General features: G+C 50.8%; 1 long non-coding RNA gene across 1 annotated transcript; it reads left to right on the top strand.

Moving 5' to 3' along the window:
- The first annotated feature begins 2,991 nt into the window (after positions 1-2,991).
- LOC105515860 lies at positions 2,992-7,146 on the top strand. The gene is made up of 4 exons (XR_001002403.1): positions 2,992-3,125; positions 3,207-3,298; positions 6,200-6,256; positions 6,704-7,146. It is a non-coding gene; the product is annotated as an uncharacterized LOC105515860 (long non-coding RNA).
- The last annotated feature ends 536 nt before the right edge of the window (positions 7,147-7,682 follow it).

Here is a 7,682-nt window from a genome sequence, read left to right as displayed (position 1 = left end):
GATGCCGTCCATACTGCCCCAGCCTCCTTCCTGGGCATGCAGTTTGGGGAAGAAAAAGGAGGAGGAAAAATCAGGTTAAACCAGATGGCAAAGCTGTTCTTTTAATCAGTAGTCATGGAGCCCTGGAGCGCGGGCCAGGAGGCGTGGCTGTGAAGCTGGCCAGAATGGCTAGCAGACAGGCGCAAAGGCCCTGGTGTCTCCAGGAGCTGGGTTCAAATCCTAGCCTGTGGGCTTCAGCTGTCATGATGCCAGACAAAGCCCACTCCCTCTCTGAGGTTCAGATTCCTCACCTGTAAAACGCAGTAACAGTAACTTGCCACATGCTGGTCTGCAGACGAAAACTGACTTGGGACAGGTTCTTACCCTATGCAGCATAAACTAATGACAAATTAATGTATCTCCCTATGTATGTGTATATATGTCAACATACTAGGTCACCAATTGCCCTCCCTTAAGAAGGACCGGCCCTTATTCTGTGATTATATCCTTCCTTTATTATTATTCTATTTTTATTACAGAAACGGTCTCACTCTGTTGCCCAGACTAGAGTGCAGTGGCACAATCACAGCTCACTGCAGCCTTGAACTCCTGAGTTCAAGCGATCCTCCCACCTCAGCCTGTAGCTGGGACCATAGGCACACACCGCCAGGCCTGGCTAATTTATGCTTTTTAGAGACAGTCTTGAACTCCCGGCCTCAAGCAATCCTCTGGCCTCCGCCTCCCAGTGCTGGGATTATAGGCATGCGCCACCTCACCAGTTCCCTTCTTTGATGATTATTTTTTCAGTGGAAAGGACTAAGGGCCTTTGTGCTACTGTTCCCTCTGCCTAGAGTCCTTCCCCCACCTACCCCCACCCACAAGACTCACTGCCTCACTAGCTTCAGAACTCACACGTCTCCTTTTCAAGAATACCTTCCCTGACCACCCTATTGAAAATTGCCATCCACCCACAGTGTGCCTTTCCCCCTTGCCTGACCTGTTTTTCCTCCATAGCACTTAGCCCATCTGACCTCTGATTTATTTCCTGCTTGGGCCATGGTCTGGCCCTTCCCAGGAGGGCAGGGAGTTTTGTCTGCCTTGTTCACAGCTGTATCCCAAGGCTTGAAAGAATGCCTGGCACAGAGTAGACCCTCAATAAGTATTTGTCAACTGAATAAACAATTGAGTGGATATTTGCTTTATACTGTCTTTCCATGGCAAGATAAAAAGCGAGCAGTCCTATGTCAGCTCCCAAAATCGAGGCCTTGGAAAGGACAGGATTTCACTGGTCTACGAGGTCCTTACATTACCGAGAAAATAGAGGTAAAAGAATGCAACATGGATGGGCGCGGTGGCTCACGCCTGCAATCCCAGCACTTTGGGAGGCCGAGGCGGGTGGATCACAAGGTCAGGAGATCAAAACCATCCTGGCCAACATGGTGAAACCCCACCTCTACTAAAAATACAAAAATAAAAAATAAAAAAGTAGCTGGGCATGGTGCTGCGCATCTGTAGTCCCAGCTACTGGGGAAGCTGAGGCAGGAGAATCATTTGAACCTGGGAGGCAGAGGTTGCAGTGAGCCGGGATCGCACCATTGCCTTTCAGCCTGGCGACAGAGCGAGACTCTGTCTCAAAAAAGAAAAAAACAAAAAAAGCAACACATATTATGGCACCAGGAAAAACTCACTAAACAGTAATAATTAGTCCCCTCTTCCTCTGGTCCTCTTCCTCTCCCCACATTCAGCCTAAGGCCTTATCTGTCTCTGAAAAATGCAGAACCTACAGGCCCATACCAGCTTTTCCCAGCACTAAGTCAGCAGCCCTCTGTCCTCCATTTTGCTTCATTCATTGATTTTCTTTAAAGATCCTGATGACGGACCCAGCTTGGGAGAACCAGCCAGACCTGTGAACAGGTCTGATGGAGGCCCGTCCTGCCTGGAAGACCTGGACACCAATATGGGTGAGCCTTGTCAGGATTCCACAGCTTTCATGATCCCAGGTCACAGGTGAAAGAAATAAAAGGTTTGCGTGCGTTTGCTTGCTTTTCAGTTCCAGGCCTGCTGGGGAGGGAAGTCCAGGTGTTAAATACCAAGGCTGATTGTAGCCCTGGAGGTGCTGGCACCAGGCAGAAAGGTTTGACAAAGCTGATGACCCATACCCACTGGCCTTAGGAAGGGCAGGAGCAGCTTTAGGACCCCGGGCCAGAGCCAGAAGGAAGTGCAGAGACTAAATTGTTTGATTCTGGGGAAGACTAAGGCCCAGAGAGGTTGTGGGCCTTACTTCAGATCTCACTTGGAAATAGCAAAATCAAAAAGCTGATTTCCAGCCGGGCATGGTGGCTCATGCCTGTAATCCCAGCACTTTGGGAGGCTGAGGTGGGCAGATCACTGGAGGTGAGGAGTTCAAGACCAGCCTGTCCAGCATGGTGAAACCCCGTCTCTACTAAAAGTATACACACCAAAAAAATTAGCAGTGCGTGGTGGTGTGCACCTGTAATCCCAGCTACTCAGGAGGCTGAGGCAGGAGAATCATTTGAACCCAGAGGCAGAGGTTGCAGCAAGCCAAGATTTTGCCACTGCACTCAGCCTGGGTGACAGAGCTAGACTCAGTCTAAAAAAAAAAAAAAATCAACTCTAACATTCTTGCATCTCCAATTCCCTGTCCAGCACCCTCTGATCAGGGCAAGAGGTGCTCCAGCCCTGGGCCCTACATTTTAGAAGGTCTTGCTCAGACACTGCCCCTCACTGCAAGTGAGGAGTCTTGGGGAACAAAGGGCTATGCCCATTTGGAACCCACATGCCTCCCTTCCAGAGGACACGCTGGGGTCCCAGGACCCTGGGGTTCCCTGTCCAAATGCCCATGTCCAGTTCTGAGGCCTCCTGGACCTTTCCCATTTTCCCTAGTGTGGACCACATGGCCAGTGGGTGCTCCAGCCCTGAAGGCTGGTCAAAGGGCAGCTGCTTGGGGGACCTGGGTAGAGCTTGGCCACGTGGACTGAGTGCCTGGTATCTGTTTTTCTCTCGGTGCAGGAAAACATGGAGAATGGGGAAAGTAGCTGCTGCATGCCAGTGTGAAACTCCGAAGAGTCTAGCCTTTCTGATCTGGCCTTCTAGGTCATCAGGAGGCTCTGCCATCATGTGAGGAGGTATGACATACTTTATCTAGCAGTTTGTTAGCTTGCTTTAAAACTTTTAATATTTAGACATTTGGTTTATGACCCTGCCAGGGAGAGCCTGCTGTCTGGAGAGCATGCTGGTCTCCAGCGTGGGGAGAGAGAGCACCTCCGGGCTTTGCTGAGGAGGGTCTTGGGAAAAAAGAGTGAGTGGGCATCTCCTCGCACAGGTGCTTGGTTTGCTAGACCTAGGGTCATTCTCACATCACCTTTTCAGCTGAGGAAACTGAAAGTCCCAAGGTCACACAGCTGGGAATATACAACCATATGGCCTTCACCTTCCCCTAAATGATAAGTTTCAAATAACAAAAAAAGGGGACAAGGAGAGATGGTTTTGTCTTTCTTCTGGGGGCACCTCCAGCGCCTGCAGGCTTTCCTACCTGTGCATCTGCCCGGCCTCTTTGTCCAGCCAGCCCGGGTGCGCAGGGGCTGTGTGTCTTGTGTCTTCCCACCTGGCTGCTGCTACGGTCCAGACCTCCACTGTTGATTTGACTTCCTAGAAACGAGCCTGATTTGGGGGCTCTGGGGGTTTGAATGCAGGAAATATTAGGATGTGGTTTCCCAGAAAGTCACACATCCCTTTAGCTTTCCCAGGAAGTGCCGAGTCCTTGCTAAGACCATTTCCTGTGGAGGGAGACACTTGCTCTCTCTGAGTTTCTGTTTAATTGTTTTTGAGAAAATGATCTGGACCGGAGGGAATGAATCTGGACCAGACCTTGACACTGCCCCAGTTAAAGAACTTGCGAATACTGGTCCCATCTTTCCCTCTAATCTCCCCTCTTCCCATTGCCTCTGCTGGTGCCCTGGGCTCCGCTTACAGCCCGCTAAGCAACCACTGCATTTTTGCACATGCTGCTTCCACCTAGGATGGATGCCTTTTCCCTCCTTTCTTCACTCCACCAGCTTTCTCCTTCAGGTGCCAGCTTAGTCCCTGGCTCCTTGGGTCCCTCCCACTTGTTCCCCAGCTGTACCTTTTATGCCTCCTCTGTACTTCCCAAGCTCCAGAGTGTCTTCCTATAAACAGACTCTGTGTACCGTACTGTGGGCTGATTGCTACTTGTCTGTCTCTTGTCATCGCTGGCAAGCAATTTGGGGTAGGGATCGCATTTTATTCACCTCTCTGTTCCAGTGTGCAGCTTGGACATGGAGGGCAGAAGGTGCTCAGGAAGGATCTTCGGCATGCAGGAGCCTCCTCTCTCAAAGGGTTTTCTCCAAGCGTGAGCTTATTTGCTATTTACATGCCCGAGGAGGACTGACCTTAGTAGCTAAGATGACCTCATTTATCACTGTAGATAAGCACTTGACCAGGGTCTTGGCCGGCACCCCGGGCCCAGCCTCCTGGTCTACTCGTTTCTAGGGGTGGGGGCACCTGCCCACTGTCCTGAACTTTCCTCTGCTTGGGTAGGGACAGGGAGCCCCAGCAGCACTTGCTCCAGGATGACCCATAAAATTGCAAGGTGGCATTTGGCCTTTTTCTCAGCAATTGCCAGACTTTGTCCCAGGGTGAGGAGGAAGCCAATAGAAGAGCTGGGGTGAGGAGATCAAAGACCTTCCCAGAGACTCAGGCAGGGCCCAAACCGAGGGCATTTCCAGGCAGGCACTGGGGCCAGCCCCAGGGACACGCCAACGCAGTGCTGGGGCCAAGGGGAAAGGTTGGTTTCGAAACCACATGTGCGGCAGCCTCACCACTGAGTCATGCTTGTGAGGCCTGCTGGAGACCAAAGACAGGGGCTGCAAGCTCAAAACCACCTGGTTAATGCTGACTCCATTGATTTCCTGGCCTCCCACTTCCAAACCTCCCTTGGATGGCTAAACTCCTGGAAGACACACCTGTTTTTTATATTTGCCTGGTATACCCCACTTCTTTGAGTGACAGCACCCCAGAGATCCCCTTCTCCACTCTCACTCCGTGTAGTTAAGGTGAGGTTGGATTCTCTCCTCCCTGCCCCCCCGCCAACCCCTCTGCCCCCAGCACTAAGGACCCAGGCTCAGTCAATCAGAATATCTCTCATGCCCACCATGGGCTCTAGGATGGGAGCATGATGGAAGAGTGGCCACTGAGGCTCAGTTCCAAGACTTCTGTAAGAAATGCTGGGGGAAGAGCCCCTCTCTTTTCCTGTAGGGAGTGGTCACTGTGCAAATATGCCAACCTGAGGCAGCTGGAGCTTCCATGTGCACCGTGGAGAATCAGGTCACCCCACAGGAAAGCAGGACCATAATGGGGTACTAGGCAGAGAGCCAGCCTCCTGGCCATGCATCTCTGAACTTTTCAGCTGTGTGGACTGATTCTTTTTTGCTTAAGCATGCTTTTGTTTTTATTTCATTTATTTATTTACTTCGAGACAGAGTCTTGCTCTGTTGCCCAGGCTGGAGTACAGTGGCATGATCTCGATCTCAGCTCACTGCAACCTCCGCCTCCCTGGTTCAAGAGATTCTTCTGCCTCAGCCTCCTGAGTAGCTGAAACTACAGTTGCGTGCCACCACACCCGGCTAACTTTTGTATTTTTAGTAGAGATGGGGTTTCACCATATTGGCCAGACTGGTCTCGAACTCCTGACTTTGTGATCCACCCGCCTCAGCTTCCCAAAGTGCTGGGATTATAGGTGTGAGCTCCTGCACCTGGTGAAGCATGCTTTCAAGTGGGATTTCTGTCAATTGCAAACAGAAGATTTCGGACTAATATTCCCTGGATAATATTTATTCTATCTTCCTCTCCATTCTTACTCTCCGTGCCACAGCTTAAGCCTCCTCATCCACTTCCACATCTCCTACCTTAGATGATTGTAACAGACTACCAACAGAGAATTACAACGGAATCCCTGCCGTAGATGACTAACTGCTATTTGCATGCATGTTTTATTTGTGACAGTGATCTTACAAATCGATTTTCATGTCTCACTGATGAAGGCACCAAGCGTCAGGGAGACAAGGGACTTGTGTGCAGCCAGTAAGTAGCAGAGCTAAGACTTGAACTCAGATCGTCTGACTCCAAAAGGCATGCTCTTTCTCCACAGCTCGCTGTCGTGTCTTGCTTCTTTCGGCTCTAGGTGCTGCCAACAATAAGGCCCAATCGTGATCCTCCCACAATAAGAGCAGATTGTGAGGTAAGAACACTTTGGTCCCTAGGAAACACAGAGCCATGAGTGTGGCCAGACTCTGTCAAATATCTTAGACTTCATGGACACATTATAAGGGCACAAATTCTAGTTTTGGTTTATCCTTTTCCTCCTGCCCTCATCTGCCCTCCACTCAATTTCCAAGCTCATCTTTAATTTTGTTGCCATGGTCTCATGAGCCAGGCTTGGGTGACATGCCCACCACTGAGCAGTCTCTTAGGTCAGGGGATGCACTGTCTGATGGGGTTGCCTTAGGTCCTATGCCCTGCCCTGCATCTCGGTCAGTCCCATTCAAGCCACATGGATGGAAAGTGGGGAAGATGGTTCCCCAGAGACAAATAAGGTGCTGTTACCAGGAAGGGTGGTCACTCCTTCTCACTCCCTTGCCTAAGACCTCAGCCACCCAAAGCAACAATCATCTATGTGGTTCTATAGTGTGTCAAGCTCTATGCTGAGCACTGGAAGAACAAAAAGAGAAGGGGCACAGACTTCTCCCTGACCCAGGTGATGAGGAGCTCACATCTGAGAGTATGTGACCATGGATGAGCCACCAGAATGCCATGGGATCCAGCTACAGCCAAGGAAGCACAGAGCACCGTGGGAGCGATTTGTTGTGCTTGGGGATGGGGAAGGGGACATGGGAGGAGCTGTATTGAGAAGGTAACGTGGGTACTTGGCTTCACAGAGTGTGGCAACTTTCATCAGGAAACAATGGTGGGGGAACAGCATCTCTGGTGGAGGGAAGCAGCAGGTGCAGAGGTGCAGAGGCGTGAGGAATCTGTCACATTCTGGGAAGGGAGTGTGGTTGGGTGGCAATGCAAGACAGAGAAAGCAAGGAGGGAAGGAGGGGCCTAGCCTGAGGAATAAAGAATGCTAAGAGTTTGGATACCTTTTTCTGGCCTTTCATCTAAACTTTACTGGCCAGTCCAAGAGAAAGCTGTCACTTCCCCACCCCAAGCTTCCCTCGAAAGAGGAAGGATTAATTCAGAACAAGATAAAGAAATGTCTGGGGACCTGAGTGTGAAAAGGAGAGACAGAGTCAGCCTGAAACCTGCAACTTGAGCAAGTGAAGGGGGCTGGAGAGGAGGACAGCAGGCCAAGGAAGGGACAAGTCAGTAGCTGAACCCAGTAAAAACTGCCATGTCTAGCCCTGCACTGGGCCGTCAGGCTACAGATACAATAAGACAGGGCTCCTGGCCCTGTGGCTCACAGGCTGCCTGGAGAGGTGAACAAGGACCCAGGCAAAGACAAACAAGTAGGCTGAGTTCAGTGGCAGCAGAAGGCCAAGGGGCTTAGGGAGCACCAGGAGCATCTGCTCCAACACAGGGTCTGGGAAAAGCCTTCCTAGAAGATGGGACATTGGAGCTGGACCTTAAAAAATAAATAGGGGTTTGCTACTTAGACACTGAGGAGC

This window comes from Colobus angolensis, unplaced genomic scaffold (genome assembly GCF_000951035.1).
Source record: "Colobus angolensis palliatus isolate OR3802 unplaced genomic scaffold, Cang.pa_1.0 Scaffold27, whole genome shotgun sequence".
NCBI lineage: Eukaryota > Metazoa > Chordata > Mammalia > Primates > Cercopithecidae > Colobus > Colobus angolensis.
Note: the sequence above shows the minus strand (reverse complement) of the source record. Positions and strands in the feature narration are given on the sequence as shown.